The sequence below is a fragment of the Cyprinus carpio genome, chromosome B16 (genome assembly GCF_018340385.1).
Source record: "Cyprinus carpio isolate SPL01 chromosome B16, ASM1834038v1, whole genome shotgun sequence".
Lineage (NCBI taxonomy): Eukaryota > Metazoa > Chordata > Actinopteri > Cypriniformes > Cyprinidae > Cyprinus > Cyprinus carpio.
The window spans coordinates 22,738,546-22,760,988 of record NC_056612.1 but is presented as its reverse complement, the minus strand read 5'-3'; positions in this window follow the sequence as shown (position 1 = coordinate 22,760,988).

Below are 22,443 nucleotides of genomic sequence, written 5' to 3'. Positions count from 1 at the left end.
TGTCATTTTCATTTCATCTTGCATGCTATATGCCAGATAAAGCAGTGTTTGTGAGCTCATCGCTGCTTTGTGTACAGCAGTTACTGGGGAAACCTCTGTTCTTCCACTTTAAAGCACCTCCTGCTGGCAGAGAATGAATTTGCATTTTCAGTAAGTCTGATTTACTCAGCAAACATATTTTGCTTATCAAAAATAATCTACTCTAGAGGGACTACTTGTTGTTGTTGTTATTGATTCTATTTGGAAGTTAAGTTAGGGCCACAAAAGCGTGCATGCGCAGTAACGTTTGTTTATGTTGTTGACGTTGAAATTGTCTTAAAGTGGTCATATGACGCTTTTTTAAAGAACAATATTTGGTGTATTTGGTGTAACAATATGTTGACATGCTTTAATGTTCAAAAAACACATTATTTTTTAAATACTGTACATTATTGTAGGTCCTCTATGCCCTGTCTCTCTCAAACATGTCGTTTTCTACAAAGTCTCTCCTTCTGACAAGCGCAGTCTGCTCTGATTGGCCAACTGACCCAGTGCATTGTGATTGGCTGAACACCGCAAGCACTCGTTGGAAATATAACGCCCCTTTCCATAATCAAGCTTCATCTTTCAAAATAAATGTAAAGACAGTTAATAATGTCCTTAGTTTTACCATCAGTTCAAGCCAAGCCCGAAAGGGGAACAGAGTCGCGTGACAGACACAGTGATGAAGCTCATATGTGTTTGCAGCACACAAGGCATGGACGGTTAAGACAGCTGACTCCACTGTGTGACCCTGTGACCCTCTCTCTCTCACACACATGCACACACACGATGTGCAACACTCCACATTTGAACAGTCAATAGCAAATACTTAAACTAATAACAAAACATACTTACAGTATCTGATTCAGAATCGCCAGATTGTCGTAGCAAAGTCAGAATTACCTCCTCTCCTAGGTTCACGAAACGGTCGTCCATAAAATGCGTTGCTGTTCTGTTGTAAGTAATCTTAAAGATTCCTAAAGGCATCTACTTTCGGAAGGCCAAATAAAGTGCTTTTGCTTTCGCCTAGATACACACAGCACCTCCCTGACATGACTGCTTTCAACACTAACTGTGGTTACTGAAACCACGGCTTCTTTCTTTGCGTGGAACATTTGGGCGGCATTGCACAAATATTTCCACACAGTGACGTAGAGATGTGGGGGCGTGTTTGAATGAGCTGTTTAGGGGGGCGGGGCAGAGTCGCAACTTTGCAAAAGAATATCTCTTTGGATTAGAGACTTTAGTGTTTGCAACTTTACAGATCTTCTTCATGCACCAAGAGCTTGTAACACTCCAAAGAGAAAGGAAAAATTGAAATTGCATCATATGACCCCTTTATGCCTGTGTTATACCTTCCGCGTCCGCGAGTCCGCTAGCGTCAGCTATGTTTGCGTGACGTAAAAATCATTGGAGAGTGTGCGCAGAGGCTCTGAGCGGACATCCGCTTGCCTCCCATTTTTTGTCCGCGCGGTCAGAAGGCTTCAAAAGCACCAACTGCACATTTGCAGGCTGTGTGAAAAAGTCCGTTGCTATTGCTATGGAAGCGACACGGTCACGACACACACGGTGCGACCCACTAATTTTTTCCAGGCGCTCCCTGCCACATCAAGATAAAAACATTTACAATTTACAGAATGCCGCAAGCGCACCGAGGGTCATGTGACAAGAACCAATCAATCAGCTTCATCCCTTCCTGTAACAACATTGAAAGCTCAGCCAAGATGAAGAAACAGCTGATCATAGCTGTATATGGATAGACATTTTTAAATAAATTTAGTAGCTTTTTAGTGCTGCAAATCCATTTATCCTTTGCTGAAACTTCCGTGTCTTCATGGAGAGTGCGCAAGCGCCTGAAGGCTTTGGGAAAAAAGCAGAAAGTGGCGCGCCTAGCGTTTTTCATGCGTTTTTAGGCGCGACGTGAATGGCCCCTTATGCATAAGGATAAATGGATTTACTGCACTAAAAATCGCTTGCAGTAGCAATGCTACTATATTTATTTAAAAATGGCTTTACATTTTTTTTTTTCATCTCGATGCAGCGCGGACGCGCCTGTAAAAAAAATTAGGGTGTCGCACCACATGCGCGTCGCATCCATTATGAGTGTGCCTGCCGCGCATCTTCATTTGAAATAACGAACTTGCTTTTTGCGCGCAGAAGACGCATGGAAAACGCTAGGCACGCCGCTTTCTGCTTTTCTGCTTTTTCCCCAAAGCCTTTGGGCGCTTGCGCTCCGGAGGCGTCTTGCCGTTGCTAAGCAACCATGCGGACCGCGCTCTCCATGAAGACACTGAAGTTTCAGCAAAGGATAAATGGATTTGCAGCACTTGCAGTAGCTCTGCCACTAAATTTACTTAAAAATGGCTATCCATGTACAGCTATGATCAGCAGTGTTGCCAACTTCTTTCAATGGAAAGTAGCTAAAATCAGTTTGAAAAGTCGCTAAATTACGTCATACACTAATTAGCATATTTATGACGTCATCTCGTCGTATTTCCTTTTACATTTGTTTGCAGTGGCGGTTCTACATTGAAATACACCCTGGGCGAGACCCCTTTCGAGACCCCAATTTCCACCTCCAACATTGCCAAAGGACAATGAACACCATTCTGCACAAAATATGAGTATAAGTTATCAGAACTTAAATAAATATACACTATATTAATATGCCAAAAATATATACAATCAGATATATAAAAAGTAACAAAAGCAGAGAGCAACAAAATTATTATCAATAAAAAATAGTAAGAATATTATACAAATAAAATATAGAATAAATATTCTAAATAACACAAATTCTTCATCACACAAATGTGAAAAAACACTATTGGGCACCTGATGGCTTTGACCTTTTCTTCTCCATCTGTTTATTTGGCACTCGACAATCAACAGATTTCCCATCCCCCCAACTGTCACTCACGACCAGAAGTCAAGACTAAACCAATTCAGCTTGATGACCGCATAATCGTTTTGTATTACCTAGTTTCATTTGCAGGAACTATAGGCCTGTATTATAACATTATGAATGAAATGTGCGTTATTTGTAAGAAAGTCGAGGTATGTGACTGACTTTAGCCTATTATTAATTATATTACTAGTGCCCCGCCCTGTCCGTTCCATTTGAGAGAGACCCAGAGGTGAAATGTCACCCGCGCCTCTCGCCCCACCCCCTTTTACACTTCTCTCACACAACACACAGCTTCTGTGCATGGTACATTTTCAGCAAGCAGGGGCGCCGGCAGCTGCAGGGAGCGCCAATTTGCCGATTCCACACACAGTGAAATGATATAAATGATGAAAAACCGCTTCGCGACGCAGAGTTTTTTTTTTTTTTTTTTTTTTTATAAAAATTCTGAATAAAACTGTTTTCATTTATATATTTTACTGTTTCTGTTGTCAGACAACAGGATAAATATGAAATAGTGACTGAAATGCTACCCTTTAAGGCTACATATTAATCAGCTCTCCCTTCCAAGATGTTAATCTGCACAAAAATCCTAGTTTATAATTGTGCGGTCGTCTGATGAAATCAATACACATGAGATAAAACAAGACAAAGACAATTCCTGAGCTGTGATTTCGGCTATATTTGCATGCAAAATTAGAGAAGCAACATAATATCTGTTTTAACTGAAAGAGCTGCTCCTCTCATCTTCTCGCTGAACAGAGCAGACAGAGAGAAAGAGGTGCGCGCGCGCTGAGAAAGCAAGATCTCGCGCTCGTGGGACAGTAACAGTGAGTCGTAGAGACTCGCTAAGGTTTGTCCAAGAAGTCGCTAGATTTGTCGCTAGTCGCTTTTTTGGAAAAAAGTCGCTAAGTTGGCAACACCGATGATCAGCTGTTCCTTCATCTTGGCTGAGCTTTCAATGTTATTACAGGAAAGGATAAAGCTGATTGATTGCTTCTTGTCACGTGACCCGCGGTGCGCCTGCGGCATTCTGAAAAGTTGAAATGTTTTTATCTCGATGCAGCGCGGACGCGCCTGGAAAAAAATGAGCGCCTGTCGCGCGTCTTCATTTAAAATAATGAACTCTTACTTTTTTTTTTTTTTATTTTGATGCCAGTTCAGATTTCACTAGATTCTTTCAAGACATAAAATGACGGTAGCAATTTGGTTAAATGAGTAAATTAGTCAACTGTGATCTTGACTTGGTCAGATAAACTCACTATGATGTTTAAATGTTAAAAGAACAAATTATAAACTAAACGAATTTCTCTGCTGCAGTTCTCTGCTCTTTATTATTGATAACTTTTGAAAATGGTTGCTTCATGCTATAATTTTTTTTTTCTTCTTTTTTTGGAGGCTGGTTTGAGGCAGTTTATGCAAAGTTGTAAAAAGAGTGTGTATTTTGAATGACAAATATGCTATAAATGAAAACGACACGATGTGATTTGGTTCAGTGAGAAGGCTATGATACGCTTATGAGGTAAGAATATCTTTATGTGAAGCTCACAGATAGATTTTAGAGGTGTACAACGATCATAAATCCAATGAAGGATGACAACATGTCTTGCTGAATGTGTAGAGGAGTTTTTTTTAAATAAATAAATAAATAATAGTAATTTATTGATTTTAATAATAATAAAAAAAACAGGTATTAAAGTACACAACATGATGCATTACTAAAACTAAGATTTTTTTTAGAAAATAATTATAAAAACAGAAATGGCTACATGATGCTAGTATTGTTTAAGACGTTAGGACGCTGTATACCCTACCTGTGAGAAAAATAACTAGTTTATATTAATGAAGCATTTAAAAGTAGGATGTGTATAGGTTTATACTATTGACAGTGCTTAATTATAATAATTAATTTATTTCAGTGCTTAACAATATTTTCGAATAGCCACTGAAGAAACTGCTGTATAACAAAATAAATGTAAGCATTACATTTACATTTTTGTGGGTTTGTTGTGATATTGTGAAGTTTTTTTGTCTTAAAATGATAAGTTACTCTTGTGAGTTCATATGTGTGAGCTGGCATGAGTTTTTTTTTTTTTTTTTTTTTTTTCTTTTTTTTGGTCTCAGGTGTTCATTGGCCTGTCAATGCGCTTTGTAAATTTCATTAGATTAATTGCATAATTTAAAACCATGTAAATAAAGAGAACAATTTGCATGGAAACTTTTTAAGTTGATACAATTTAGAATATCATTCTAAATTTAATTGTCACTGTGATGGCAAATTTAAAGTCACGACAACTTGATGGTTTAAGTTTAGGAAATGTAAAAAAAAAACAACAACAATAAAACATGCAAACTGTTGCCTTCATTTTTTTTATTTCTAAGTACACTCATTTTTTTTTTCACTGCAGCAAATATATACTTATATAAAAAAGAAGAGCACAAATTGAAATTATTAAAAAAGCTATAAAACATGTAGTGTGGTGTAAAATGGTATAAAATGAGAACTGTATTTCAAATATAAAACATTATTTTACATGACTGACACATGGGTCACATGGATTTTTTTCTTTTCTCTTTCAAAACACTGACTAAAATCAGGACAGAAATCATGTTGACTATTCTTCTGATCACGGCGATGATTGGCCAAGGTAAAACATGCGTCATTAGTTCTTCCTAAATAGATCCATTCTTCATATGTTGCTATTTTTGTCCTCTCAAGGTCTAATAAAACACATGTTCTGCTGACATGATGTCAATATCCATGATTTAACAGGTCAGTCATGGGACAGCTATGGAAAAAACTTCATCACAGTATTCCCAGAAAACATAGCCTTCTACTACCCACGTACTCCAGTCAATACTCTCAGTATCACTGCTCTCTATCCTGACACCAAAGTGGAAGTCTTCGTCTCAGAGGTATCGACATACTCGGACACACTGCCAGCAGGAAAGCCCGTAACTGTGACCCTGCCACTGGATACTGAGGAATACCGTCTCAGTTCTACTTCTCAGACTGTCAGAGTCAGCAGCACGGAGCTCATCGTGGTGCAATCAATCAGCAAGAAAGGAGACAGTGTGCAAACTAATGTTGTTCAGCCTTTGAAAAATCACGGTACGTTGTATACCATCCCCTCACTGAATTACAGCCTGATGCTTAATACTTTTGATCAGTCAGCAAGAAACATCAGCAAGAGATACAGCTCTTTCAGGCTGGTTATTATCAATGGAGAAACTTTGATTCAAGATGTCACAATTGTAAAACTGGCTAGAAATGAGACCTACACGCTCAATCCCTACACCGCTCTCCAGCTCCAAACTGATGGGACAGAAACCGCGGTTTATTCTGATGATAGAGTGGCTGTGATGCTGACCCATCCTTGTGTAGTAACGGAAGAATGCAGATGCAACATGGTGCTGAACCAACTTTATCCCGACAGGCTGCAGGATAGCAGATTCATCGTACCCTCAATACTCAGCACCAGCAACTTTTGGCTACTTGTGACGTCCTCAGTGAAAACTGAAGTCAGTGGCGGGGATCTAGAATTGAGTACTGTGAATGCCTATTCCTCAAAACTCCTGGCCCTTCCATCTCTGCAGTTTGAATCCCAGTTGATCGACACATCTTCTCCTGCTTCCCTCAAGCTTGTTGGTCCAGGCATCATCGTTGAACCGATCTCACAATATATGTTCTCTGCGTGCTACCTAGCGCCTGTCAGCTCGACAGATGCCAAGGCCTTAATCATAGCAGAGACAAACTACAGGGATAGTGTGTATATGGATGGTGATTTGCTTTTATCCACTACATGGAGCACCATCGCCAATTCGGTGTACTCATCGGTGTTAGTGCCTCTTGATGACGCGCACATCATCTGGCATCCATCCACAAAGATCGCCGTGTACGTGTTTGAGAAGAGCACACATGTGTATGGAGGCCCGGCTATACCTTTAAGCGAAACGCCAGGTGAGAAATTTATCTGGTGATGGTGAAGTCGGCTACGCTAATAATTGTTCTTTTTGTATTGTGTAGTGTGTTATTCTAACATCAACACAAGTGTATGAAAAATGAAAATCTGTCATTTACACTAGTTTCTATATTGGTATTGACGGTTCCATAAAGAAAAATGTTCCATAAAGAAAAATGGTTCTTTTATTTTAAGATCTGTTCACTTGAAGGTTTGTTAGGGAACTCAAAATAGTTGGCCTTGCCATGAAAACCTTTTTTTAAAATAATTTTTGTTTCAACCCTCTATGACTTTCTTTAAAATATTCTGAAAAATGCTTTAGTGTTTTTTGTCCATATAATGAAAATCATTGTGGCCCAGTATTGTTTTGGCCCCTGTTGACAAAAACAGTTCTTAGTAGGGGGAATTGGGCTAGTTATCACATTACTATTTCTAAAAGTTCGATTTTTTTTTTCTGTACACCCACATTGTTATCTTTCCACTGTTATCGCACAGGAAAAAGTTCATAGTTCATTGAATGCTGACTCAATAGCAAATCACGGTTTCACAATCACAATCTCTCATTAATAGAACCATTACTGATTTTTCAGCGAAAACAGTAAAACAGTTCAACAGCAAAAGGTAGAACATACAAAAACCACTGTTTTTGCTAACAGAACTTGTAGTGAATAAAATACATAAAATATAAAATAATATGAGACAACATGCCCTGATCGTAAGAGCAAAGTTAAACCTTCTGGTTTACACTATCCTGAATGTGTACTAGTGTGGTTTTATTGTGTTCTCTTGTTTACTCAAAAGTTTTTTAGCAAAAATATGCTAATATTGGAATTTGGAGAAGTAAATTGAGAAAAATCATTCCAATTTATGGCAGCATTGTACAAAAAAGTTTTCAAAATTAGCTTACAAAACCACTGCTAAAGAAAACACATTAGTGTTATTGGAAATTGTGTCTTGGGTTTAGCAACTACACTCTTAAAAATAAAGATTCATTGGCATCTTTGGTTCCATAAAGAACCAAAATTTTGTAAGTAACTAAGAAAAAATGGTTCACTCTTAAAAATACATGTTGCAAAAGTTGTTTTTCACAGCAATAACATAAGAATCATTCTGGGCTCCCCTTAGTGTGAAGAACATTTTACAGAATAATGAAACTTTTTTCCACTATAAATAATCTTGGAAATATCCCATGGATGTCAAAGGTTCTTCAGGGAACCACAGATGCCAATGAAGAACCAGAATTTTTAAGAGTGGTCATTAAGGTTCCCTTTTTGGGAAAAAAAAACCCTTTTTGGAAACTTTATTGTTAAGAGTGTACACTTCTTATGTACTTACTCTAACATTAGTGTTGTTTTTGTGTGCATTTAGACCCTTTAGGCTGTGCATTGGTTCCTTCTAAGTTTGACATCATCGTCACACCTCAAACCTGGCCTGAATCCCATCAGTACTGTAAGCTCATAAGTGACGAGCTGTTCAGTCCCAGCAATAAAGCGGCTCATGCGGAGATGGCCAGCATCCTGAGGAATGAGAGCACGAATGAGAGGTTCTGGATCGGCGTGCGTCGCAGTCTGCTGACGTTAGACTGGTACCGGCAGAAGGCTGACATCTCACACAACTTGTCATACACGCAGTGGGGAACCGGGGAGCCAGGTGTTGCTGCGAATGGCATGTGTGCTTCAGTATTCCCAAACCCAAACATGGATTTCCAATGGGAAACTACACACTGCTGTACTCTACTGAAGTCTATCTGCTACACAAGGGCTCAGTACTTTTCTCTGTACTTTCCGATCTCAGATTATCAAATTAGAGATAGTAATTCTAATGTTCCAAAAATAATGTTTAAAAATAAAAACTGGCCAAAGAAAACAACTCGCCAGAATTTAGTTTATAATTTATAGCTGTATACATCATTAAATTATATACTGTTAATAAACAAACTTCATTAACCTTCATGTTGTGTTCCACCCAGAGAGTATATTCTTTTTCCCAAAAATGCTTGTTAATGTTGTCACATTAAACTAAAACCTACTGATTTTGCTCACACAGGATATAACTACTTCTCAAAAAAAAAAAAAAAAGTTTACAAATGACTGACTTCAAGTTTGGTGATAAAATAGCTTACTGAGAGATTTACAAGCAGTATTTTAAATGCTGGTGGGTTTTGACTGGTTTTCAGCACAATGGTTTAAAATCAAAATAACAGTAGTCTATGCTAGTAGATTGGAAAGAGTAAAGATGCTTAATTAGGACGTGAAGTTGTTTAGCCAGAAATACCTGTAGAAAGTTCATATTGCTATTATAACCATGAATGCTGTACATAGCCTAGATCTTATTCACAATGTCCACTTTGTTTATCTAGAAACAGTACTTTATTATTGTTATTAGCACTTTATATCTCACAATAGAGATAAATACTTTCAAAAAAAGAAAGATTTTAGGATACATTAAAACATATTTTTAAAACAATCTGCATATCATTGTCTAGGAAGATTTTCCCCCCAAAATAAATCAACTTTCACCCTTTAGACCTTGTGCGTGCATTGTATTTCCTTTCTTTTTACATTTATGCATTTAGCAGGCACTTTTATTCAAAGTGACTTGCAATACATCATCAGCAGAAAAAAAGATGCAAAAACTGTCACTAGGGCGGCACCTTTTCAAAAATACACCTTTATTACCCTATTTACCCCTAAAAGGGGCATATTGGTACCTTAAAATTATAAGTACTTTAATACCTAAAATGTACATATTAATACCTTTTGAAAAGGTACCACCCAGTGACAGCTTTTGTATTTTTTTTATGAGTGTAGAGGAGTGAGGAACTGAGTTATGATTGTGCTGTGAGATTATAAAGCATGTGTTATACTATATGACTAATAGTCATATGTCAACAGCTCATTATGCAAACTTGCATGGAGACATTAAATGAGTTTTGAATGCAAAATGGTCCTGAGTTGCTGGAAAAACACACAAAAGGAAGATTATTTTGCTCAGAGAGTGGAAGACCTATGATCTTGAAACATCAGGTTAGTCAGTTTTACTGAACTATATGCATGAGTATGTTTATGATCTGTCTGTTGTCGTTGAAAATGCACTATATGGGAATAATTTCTGTCTGACTTTGTATTAGAATGACAAATTTAGGAACAGCTTAAATTAAAATGTTTAACTATGACTGGGATTATGTCAAAAAGTTTTTGATAAGCTTGGCAATTATGCATGGGTTATGTTTGGGACTTCTTAATCTATGCTCATTTTTATAGCACTTACAAATGTAACATCAACATTAAGCAGTTTTGTTTAAGTCAGTTATATTAATATCTTCCCATAAGAACTGCACAGCTTCATATATCCTTTATGAAACTCTTGTATGTATTTTAGTTTACATTACATGTATTGATGAACTCTTTAAATTGCAGACAGAATTATTATCTCTGCTGTTAACTACAATCTCTGAAAAAACAACAATGAAAACTTTTTTAAATCGGCCTAAAACTAACCAGACCAACAAACCAAATCAGGCAGATTTTCAAGCAAAGGAGCCATAAAAGACAAAAAGGACCAGTTTTTATGAATCAGATTGTCTTATTTATCCATTTCATTTTCTAGCTTGGTTGAACACCAGTAGCTGCTCAAATCAACTGTCCTGAGGAACCACAGAGTGGCGTGATGCTGTTTCTTCTTCTTTTGGTGTCATTGGTTTGCTCTGGTAAATCATCTCTCACAACTGCACACAAACATGTACATAGTTGTTTTTAATCACGAAATATAATAAGTCTCATTGGATTCATTGTTGTTTTATGGGTCATTACATCAATTGTTCTGTATTTTACTGCAAATAACAGTGCATAAAGGGTAGCTTACAATCAGCCAGTCTTCAAGATGGTCAGGTCTTCACCCTGTTTTGAGTTCATTTCACTATTAAACTGAGTGACTGCACATTCTCTAACTTATTACAAGGCTGCTTGGCAAATCAATGGGCATGAAATATTGATCTGAGTTGAAGTTTCTTGAGGAGAAAGAGTTCAGAGTGATAGAGGAGAAACTAGAAAACTGTAGGAAACCTTAGGCTCACTGTGCAGTGCATGGGAATTCTATATCAGAATATCTATATCTGTACAAAAATAATTCATTTTAAATTTATGATTTGACAGGACTGTCAGTGGAGAGCCATGGAAAATACTTCATCACGGCATTCCCAGAAAACATTGCCTACTACCATCCACAGGAGTCTTCCAACACTCTCCAAATTACTGCTTTCTACGACGACACCCTCGTCTCAATCAGCATCAACTACACAAACGTATATAATGATAAGCTACAGTCTGGGCAGATTAAAATTGTACATTTTCCCAAGTACATCGAGCAATATCAGTTCACAAACTCCTCTCTTTTAGTCAAAGTCCACAGCACTGAAAAGATCGTGGTGCAGTGGCTCAGTAAACGCGGCGATAGCGTGCAGTCTAACGTCGTTCAACCTGTTAGAAATCTCGGAAAGTGGTATTCAATCCCATTTATCAATTACAATCAGATGATGGCGTCCTTGTACAATATGTCAGATCAGTTAGCTCCAGACAACTGGAGATACAATTCATTCAGGCTGATCATTATCAACGCCGAGCATGCTGTGAACTTAATCACTGTGCGTACTATCAGCACGGATGGTCAAGAAGCGTTTAACATTACTCTCAGACCTTACGAACTTTACCAGTTCCAAACTAACGGTTCGGACATTAAACTGTACTCTAATGCCATCATGGCTGTGCTGTTAACCCATCCGTGTGTAGAAACTACCGTATGTGATTGCACTATGGTGGTGAGCCACGTTCTCCCCGAAAAGCTGTGGGGTGACACGTTTGTCGTGCCATTGGTGAAGAACCTGAATACAGCCTGGCTGCAAGTGACTAACACAACGGAAGTATGGCTCAATGGCAGGAATATAAAAGCTCAACAGTCCAATTCCTCAGAGCTAATTCCCTTCCCGGAACTTAAGAGTGCATCTCAGTTCATCAGTGCATCAAATGAGGTGTCCATCAGACTTATCAGTCCAGGCCTCGTCTTAGAACTCATACCAGAAACCATGTTCGCTGCTTGTTACCTGGTTCAGATGAACTCGACAGAGGGTGAGGCTGTTATCATAGCTGAAACAGCCAGTAAGGACTATGTGTATATAGACAAGAAATTACTGAGATCCACTGACTGGAAACCCATTCCCTATTCAAACTACTCTTCCATATCTGTGTCACTTAATGGTGTGCATATCATCTGGCACCCAACCTCCAAGATCGGAGTGTATAGGTTTGAGAAGATGGAGAGTGGAATTCCTTATGGAAGCCCAGCTATCATTTTAAACGAAGACCCAGGTAAAATGAAATCTTTTTTATCCGAGTAAGTTAAAGTCTAACATTAAATTATACTTACAACCTATTATACTCCCATTTTTGGAAGGATGCAATTTTATGTGGTTTATGAAATCAGGAGTTGATTGTATTGTGATTGGATTGGCAAAATTAGGATACTATGAAATGTCTGAATGGCACATGACATGAAATTGGATTCATGTGCAATGTGTTTTATATAATTATATTTATTTATGATGCATTATAATACTGTTATACACTACAACTGAATTTTTTTTTTTTTGAAGAAATCAATATTTTTTTGGTTTAGCAAAGATGTTATAAAAAGTAATAAACTAAATGCTGTTCTTTTTAATTTTCTATTCTTTAAAGAATTCTAAATACAAAATGTATCACGGTATTTTCAGTTTTCTATAAAAAATGTTTCTTGCAACAAATCAGCATATTAGAATGATTTCTGAAGGATCATGTGACACTGAAGAATGGAATAGTGGCTGATGAAAATTCAGCTTTGCCATCACAGGGCTAAATGACATTTTAAAATACATTAAATTAGAAAACAGTTATTTTAAGTAAAAATATAACTTTTGAACAGTAGTGTTAACAAATAATTTTGTCATTTTTAGAGCTTGACAGAGCTTGATTTTTAATGAAAATCAATAGCTCATAAAAACATGTTTGTGTCCTCACAGATCATGATGGCTGTGTGGCAGATTCTGCACAATTTAAGACCACTACTGATGTCATGACATGGTCCCAGTCCCGTCATTACTGCCTAAATATATCTTACCAGCTGAGCACACCAAGCAGTGAAATGTCCCAAAAAGAGATGACCAACTTTCTGCAAAACAATGGAAGTCGCGGGTACCTCTGGATCGGTCTGCGACGCAGTCAGTTCATGTCAGAGTGGTATTGGCAGAAAGGCAATGACAGCGAATACAGTGTGAACTACACGAAGTGGGCTGATGGGCATCCAGATAAGCCCTGGAAAGCTTGCGCTGCTGTGTCCCAAGATGCCAACAAGGAGTTTTCCTGGAAGAGTTTGCCCTGTTGCACCAAGCTAAGGCCCATCTGCTACAAAGGCAAATACTTTAGTGATGTGACCTTTAATACACTATATGATCATTATAGCATTACTTCCCCAAATGTCTGTCCTTCTTGCCAAAATTCTTGACCTGAAGTTAGTAACTGCAATAATAAATCATATTACAAAAGTTTAATCATGGTTGTTGGTAAAATTAATCTAATTGCTTACTTATTGAAAAGCTTCTCGCTGTCTGTTACTTTATAGAATTCTGGTTGTTTTTATGTTCATAAAATAAATCAATATTCGCATTTAAAAATATATGGATCTTCTGAAAACACAAAAAAACTACATATTATTAGTTATATATATATCATATTTTAGGGCTTCACATACTATTATGGCACAAACCAAAACCAAATAGCCTATCAAATATGACAAATATCAAAACTTTAATGTCTGATGTAATGCATGGTGATCTAAAGTGAAAGCAACTAAAGTGAAATTACTGTAGGGGAATACAAGCATATGTCACAAGATCACAGTGCTCTTTTTAATATCACCATAGACACCTTCAAGCCTATTTGGCTTGATTCTGGTATATTATGGGTGTGTTTGGTTGACGTTTTTCAGCTCACCATCGCCTCCATTCCGTGATGTCATTTAGGTAAATCAGGGGTTTTAGCCTTTTAATCACAGACACCTATAGACATAAACAGGCAACAGTTTGAATTTTATTTGATTATAAACATGGTTTTGCTTGTAATTTTGGATCACTTGTGCCGGTTTACAAATTCAGCTGTTTTCAATAAATAACTTTCAAAATCATAAACTGTGTTGGAAGTGTTTCCCTTTATCTCACCCTATCCATATGGGTTTATGTTTTATTTAAGGCATATTACATAAAATGTTTGTCATAAATGTGAATTGTTATCACATGTGAGTGAACTTGTGCCATAATGTAGGATACTCTACTGTCTTATTTTCATCAGCATTACCATATTTGGCAGTGTTTTTGCACTAAATACTTGTGGCAAAATGATTGCAATAAGTGCTTTTGCAAATCTCTTGGATCAGCTCTGTAACATTTTGAAATGTAAACAACATTATATCAAATGAAGTATATGTACTGAAGTGTTTGGCATAGCCAGGATCATATGCAAATATGTGAGAAAATCAAGCGTTTTGAAAGTCAAATGTGTCCGAGCTAAAATAAGGACAAAGGGGTGATTTTTTTAGAGAGAAGAACAGTACTGACCAAGACATCAGGTAAGAGATTTTTTCGTAGTTAGAGGTGTAGCATAGCAGATGGTTTGTGTAGATAAATGTTGGTGTTCTGAAATGTGTCCTTTAATGATGTAGAATTTCTGCGAAGAAAAAATATATTGTTGCCTTGATTGTTTGTCTTGGCTGATTTGTAGTAACTCTAGAAAACATTATAAGACTTTTCTGACATCTGTTGCTTCAGAAAATCTTTTTTGTCTCCGGTTTACATGACTTGTTCTAATTAGTTTGTGACAGTATGCTGTGTTGCGTGTATGGCGGTAACCAGGGTTTGAACATTAGTGAAGTCTGGGTAGGGTGTTAAGAATTGTGTAATATTAACACCTACAAATGCAACTCATATACACTGCATATATGAGATAGCTCTCGATGGCGCCGCAAACGGCTGCTTCAGTGCTTGGCTCTCCAGTGTTTGTACTGTTTTTGTTCGTTTTTCCTGTTTTTTGTTTAACAAACACGATCAGTTTCACCAGGGAAGAACTGCTGAACATTCGGCAGAACACACCACAAGATCTTTTACCGGATTTCAATTATTCAGACGTTTTACTGAACGTTGTTGTCGGCGGAGCAGCGGCGCTGATCAAACGCTTCAGGACGCGCAAACGGGGGAAGCGAGCTGGTGCGCTCGTTAGACTCAGGAAGCGCGGATTTCGAACGCCGTTGCCTAGCATCCATCTGGCAAATCTCCGCTCTCTAACCCAACAAAACGGACGAAATCCTTCTGCTCTCTCGGACAAATAAGGATTTCTCACACTCTGCTGCTCTGTGTTTCACGGAAACCTGGCTCAATGACGCCATACCGGACAGTGCGCTCCATCTGCCGGGCTTTCAGCTGTTCAGAGCGGATCGCGACGCAGAATCAACGGGGAAATCGCGCGCGGCGGCGGGACATGCTTTTACATCAATGAACGGTGGTGTACAGATGTAACTTTGTTAAAGAAGATGTGCTGCTCAGATCTCGAAACACTCTTCATTAACTGCAAGCCGTTCTATTCGCCGCGGGAGTTTCACTCGTTCATTCTGGTGAGTGTTTATATCCCTCCGCAAGCGCACGTAAGTCTGGCTTTACAGAAACTCGCTGACCAGATTACAGAGACAGAACAACAACACCCGGACTCTGTTTTAATCATTCTTGGGGACTTTAATAAAGCCAATCTCTCCCGTGAACTGCCAAAATACAGACAGCATGTTACATGTCCCACCAGAGACAGTAATATATTGGATCACTGTTACACCACAATAAAGGATGCATATCACTCTGTTCCACGAGCAGCTTTGGGACTGTCTGATCACTGTCTGGTTCATCTTATACCAACCTACAGGCAGAAACTTAAATCTGCTAAACCTGTAGTAAAGACTGTAAAGAGATGGACCAACGAAACAGAGCAGGATTTACAAGCCTGTTTTGACCTCACTGATTGGAGTGTTTTTGAAGCTGCTACCACCAATCTGGACGAACTCACAGAGACCGTAACATCATATATTAGTTTTTGTGAGGATATATGCATTCCTACCAGGACTTATTTAACATTCAACAATGATAAGCCATGGTTTACAGCAAAACTCAGACATCTTCGTCAGGCCAAAGAGGATGCCTACAGAAATGGGGACAGAGTCTTGTACAATCAGGCCAGGAACACACTGAACAAAGAGATTAGAGCGGCAAAAAAGACCTACGCTAAAAAGTTGGAAGACCAGTTTACTTCCAACGACTCAACTTCAGTGTGGAGTGGACTGAGAGCCATCACTAATTACAAGACACCATCCTCCTGCACTGAGGCTAATCAACAACTTGTTAACGACCTGAATGAGTTTTATTGTAGATTTGAAACCCCCAACACCCATTCTGACCATCTCTCTACACAACCGTTAACACCTCCTGCAATCCCCCTCTCCACACCTCCCTGCTCTTCAAATCTGTGAAGATGATGTGCGCCAGGTCTTCAGGAAGAACAAAAGAAGAAAAGCACCAGGCCCAGATGGCGTTACACCAGCCTGTTTGAAAACCTGTGCTGACCAGCTGGCCCCCATCTTTTCACAGATCTTCAACAGATCTCTGGAGTTGTGTGAAGTGCCTTCCTGCTTCAAACGCTCCACCATCATCCCCATTCCAAAGAAACCCAAGATTACAGGACTTAACGACTACAGACCTGTGGCTCTAACATCTGTCGTCATGAAGTCGTTTGAAAAACTGGTTCTGGCTTATCTGAAGGACATCACTGGACCCTTACTGGACCCCCTGCAGTTTGCTTACCGAGCAAACAGGTCTGTGGATGATGCAATCAACATGGGATTGCACTTCATCCTGCAACATCTGGACAAAACAGGGACTTATGTGAGGATCCTGTTTGTGGACTTCAGTTCGGCTTTCAACACCATCATCCCAACAGTCCTCCAGACCAAATTGACCCAGCTCTCTGTTCCTAGTTCTATCTGTCAGTGGATCACCAGCTTTCTGACAGATAGGCAACAGCTAGTGAGACTGGGGAAATTCATGTCCAACAGCTGCTCCACCCAACAATGGTGCCCCTCAGGGATGTGTTCTCTCCCCCCTGCTCTTCTCGCTGTACACCAACGACTGCACCTCAAAAGACCCCTTTGTCAAGCTCCTGAAGTTTGCAGATGACACCACATTCATCGGTCTCATCCAGGACGGTGACGAGTCTGCTTACAGACAAAAGGTTGAGCAGCTGGCTGTCTGGTGCAGTCTTAACAACCTGGAGCTGAACACGGTCAAAACAGTGGAGATGATCGTGGACTTCAGGAGAAATCCCCCTGCACTCCCCCCCACTCACCATCCTGAACAGCACTGTGGCTGCAGTGGAGTCATTCAGATTCCTGGGAACCACCATCTCTCCAGGACCTGAAGTGGGACAATCACATTGACTCCATTGTAAAAAAGGCCCAACAAAGGCTATACTTCCTTCGCCAGCTGAGGAAGTTTAACCTGCCACAGGAGCTGCTGAAACAGTTCTACTCAGCCGTCATTGAGTCTGTCCTGTGCACTTCAATAACTGTGTGGTTTGGTTCAGCTACAAAATCAGACATCAGAAGACTACAGAGAACGGTTCGGACTGCTGAAAGGATTATTTGTACTCCCCTGCACCACCCTTCAAGAACTGTATACATTCAGAGTGAGGAAAAGGGCTCAGAAAATCACTCTGGATCCCTCACACCCAAGTTACCCCATCTTTGAACTCTTGCCATCTGGCCGGCGCTTCAGAGCCGCAAATACCAGGACAGTCAGGCACAAGAACAGTTTCTTCCCCCAGGCAATCTACCTCATGAACAGTTAAATGTTCCCCACTTATACAATAAAAATGTGCTATATCCTTATATTTATTTGTTACCCCTTCATCCTAGTACATCCCTGCATCTTACTCAATCCAATTCCATTATCATTTATAGCACAATTGTTTATACACTTATTTATCTGCAAAGGGTTTTTATTTTTTATTTTTTTGACTGTGTGTTGTTGTCTTTTGTGTACTGGAAGCTTATGTCACTAAAACAAATTCCTTGTATGCGCAAGCATACTTGGCAATAAAGCTCTTTCTGATTCTGATTCTGATTCTGATTCTGATAAAAACTTCAAAAGAGACAGACATGAAGTTGTAGTCTGTGAAAGATGTTTTCTCTGTTTTATTGGGATGGACATCTTTCCTTTATTACTTTACTAGTTTTGGGGGTGAGTAATTTATTATATGTGCATTATTCTTCCAACAATAGTTATTACTGTAAGAGTTTTCATTAGTAAGCATTGCTGTATGATAAGATCTTTGTCTAGTGCTCTTTCTTATGAATGTTTTAGCATGACTTTGTGAAAGGTTAATTAAACTACAACTATCTCATAGCTTGCTATGGTCATGGTTGCTTGTAATTGAAAACATTCTATTAATTTACACACATTAATGTGTGGCAAAACATTTTGCAATCAATGTGTTTTTTGTCATTTCTTCCAGCGCTAGATCACAGAGCAAGTTAAAGCCATAACCATGCTTGTTTTACTGCTGATCGCATCAATGTTTCGGCAAGGTAAGGCAAGAAATTTTACTGTCAGATAAAATTCTGACAGATAAAATTGATTCAGAACAGCGGTTTGGATAAAAACAAATAAATGTAAATGAAATGAATGATTTGCTGATCTGGTTTCTCACAGATTTGGCAGTTTTTGTTGTTCCACCTCACCTGAAAGATTTTGAGAACTGCTATTTTAAAGTTATTTGGGATGCAGTGTAACTGTTTTCAAATTGATGTGTGTGTTGATCTCATGCTCATGTTAAGTGAACACTTTTATTTTAGGTCTTACAGTAGTGGGCTACGGAGACAACTTTATCACTGCCTTTCCAGAGAACATTGGTTTCTTCTATACGTCTAATACCAATAACCGTCTAAGAGTCACAGCCCTGCATGACAACACTTCATTAAAAGTCTTCTACAAAACCACACAGAAAGACTTACAAATTCCAAAGTCAGGACAGACCATGATTATTTTGTTTCCAAAGTCCGCTGAAGTAAATGAACTAGGCCCCTCGATTTTATCTGTCAGAATTACCAGTGACAAAAACATCACAGTGGTTTCTATAAGTCACCAGGCAGGCAGCACCCAGTCCTATGTCGTCCAGCCAACTGTAAATCTTGGCACAAACTATTTGATCCCTTTGCTGGATTACCCAGGGTATCTTGAATCTTTTAACCTAACTAGGCTTGTCAGTACAACCATAAGATACAGCTCATTCAAGTTACTCATTATCAATGCGGTGGACAGTCAAAACAGCGTCACTATAGTCAAGCAAACATCAGCATCAGGTGTTCGTGAAGAGACGTTCAGTATCAATTCCTACCAACTGGTCCAGCTTCAGACCAATGGTTCTATTTTGAGGGTCAAATCGAGCAAAGAAGTCGCTGTGATATTGACCCACCCGTGTGTAGAGACTGAGAACTGTAAATGTAACATGGTAATGAATCAGATTCTTCCCACAAAGTTTCAGGGTCGGAGCTTTATCGTACCTTCCATCTTCAAAGTGTCCAAGACCAAGCTACTTATGCTATCAGAAAACACATCCACGCTATTCCACGATGGTAACCAGTTACAGGCTTCTCCCTCGACGCTTCTGCCATTTTCAGACCCGCAGAAATCCCAGCTGGTTAATGCTACGGAGCTAGTGTCCCTCAGACTTTTCAGTCCAGGTCTCATTGTGGAGCTGATCCCAGAAAACATGTTCTTTGCTTGCTACCTGCTGCAGTTTGCTGAAATAAATGGCAAGGCTTTGGTGATCGCTGAAACAGACAGCAAAGATGACGTGCGCATACATGGAGGTTTGCTCTCAGCATCTAACTGGACTGCAATCACTGGCACAAACTACTCTTCAACTGTTGTAACTATACCTTATAAAATGTCCACAATCTGGCATCCAACATCAAGGATTGCTGTTTATATGCTGGATTATATATCTGAAAAAGTAATATTTGGAGGCCCAGCTGTACCAATCAATAAAAAACCAGGTAAAAAGATCTTATTTGAATCAAATATCTATCTATCTATCTATCTATCTATCTATCTATCTATCTATCTATCTATCTATCTATCTATCTGTCTATCTATCTATCTATCTATCTATCTATCTACTGTCTATCTATCTATCTGTCTATCTATCTACTGTCTATCTATCTATCTATCTATCTATCTATCTATCTGTCTGTCTGTCTGTCTGTCTGTCTGTCTGCCTGCCTGCCTGCCTGTCTGTCTGCCTGTCTATCTCCTGTTTGCTTTCCTCAATTCCATTTCAGGAACTGAATTAGAATTGAAAACAAAAACATTCTCAATTCAGTTTTCAGTGGTGCACGACCCTGGCTGGTGGAAGGCAAAAGGTAAAAATCTCTTCATTTGTTCATGCATCCAGATCTTCATGGCTGTGTGTTGGTTCCCGGAGCATTTGCGATTGGACGGGACCCCCTGACTTGGAAGAAGTCTCGCGAGTACTGCATGAATAATCAAAATCAGTTTGCCTGTCCTATAACTGAATCTGTCCATAAAGATATGGCTGATAACCTGACCAAGGAGGATGGGGAAGGCTGGATCGGTCTCCGCCGCAGTTTACTAACTACAGGCTGGTACTGGCAGGAGGAGTATGATCCCCCAATCTCTGTCAAATACGTTCACTGGGACAAAAAGCATCCACTGCATGTTTTGAAGGGCTTATGCACTTCAGTGTCCCTTGACCCTAAAAATGATTTCAAATGGCGAAGTGCACGGTGCTGTGATAAAAAGAAGCCTGTCTGCTACAAAAGGCCTGCATATCTCAATCCCTCACAAGATTTCTTGGTAATAGAAATGTAGTTTAGTGCTTGTTGGTAATGCTATTCTTTAGGTTCTTTATTTCCTACTTGTATCACCGCCTGCATATCTGAGATTTCAAGCAGTTGCATTGATATCATGAACGTATGTAGACATTCTAAACATTCAGACAGTTGGATCCGGAATTAAACTCTGTTTTTTTAACTTAGACATCAACTCAAATGGTAGCAGGAAGTAGATCCTGGAGTTATGAATGCCATATCAACAATAAAATGTAAATCATTAATAAAATGAACAAAATATTACAATCAACATACACCTTTAAAGTGTTGTGTATAACAAATTAAAATGAAAGTGAAAGTGAAGTGACATACAGCCAAGTATGGTAAGCCCATACTCAGAATTTGTGCTCTGCAATTATCCCATCCACACACACAGATATAAAGCATGAGTTGAATATGATTTTTAAAAACAGGCATGTAGTCCTTATTTGTGCCTGAAGTATTTTTTCACCACTGTCTGACAGTATGGTAACATCTACTGATTTTATGCTCAAAATATAATATAGTGACTGATGAAATAATGCTACATAGCATACATATCCCTAATCAAAGCATGTAGTGACCAGTTCCTATAACCTACTTCATGTACCCAATTACTGTAACAAAATCTGTGAATGTGCTTTTCATTGTGTGTAATGGATCCACTAATCAGCAGACATTGTCTCAGGTCTGATTTGAACTGAATCTGCATGAATTAAATGTATTGCTTGTCACTTTTATGTTCCCTTGTACATTCTGATGTTCTGACAAAACCTTCTTTCCTAGAGACAGTGTTGAGTGCTTTTTTTATAGGTACAAATTATGCAAGCTCCTATGCAAATTATTATAACCAAGCCTGGTAGATGTGGGTATTTGTAAAAGCATGTATCTATTTGAATGCTACTTCACAATTTTGCATGTAAAACAACCATATGACATACTGTACATTCAGGCTACTTGTTGCCAGCAGATGTGTTTAAATAGTGAAGCAAATGTTGGCAAGTCCCAGTAAAATACGACCCTTTAAGGAAGAATGTGCATTAAATTGTACCAGATTTGGATGATGAAGCATCATCCAATGTGTTATTATGGGAAATAAATAGAAACATTTGTTAATTTATTTGTTTTTGCACAAAATATAAAATTATTCAAAGAGGCAAGCCCCTAGCTAAACCTTTACAGAATGTAAAATTGTGATTTGTAAATTGAATAATGGATCAGAATCCCAGTAAAAGAGATTAATCTGAGAGGTATATTTATTTCGACTTTTATATAGTCAGGCATAGGAATATTTATGCCCAGATTTTAATCTTAAATCTAAATAGCCTATAGGTTTTAATGAAAAACGTAATTTAAGTGTACATCAAATTCATGGAAATCTTGATAATAATTGCATTAACTACTGCAGGCCATCTTCTGGAGGTTATCTTACTCCTTGGGACCGATTTTATCTTTTTACTTTAAATGAAAATCTAAAAGCACAGGTGTGTCCACACATCCCTCATGAACAAACAGACACAAAAACTTTGACATTCAAAATAATGCCAA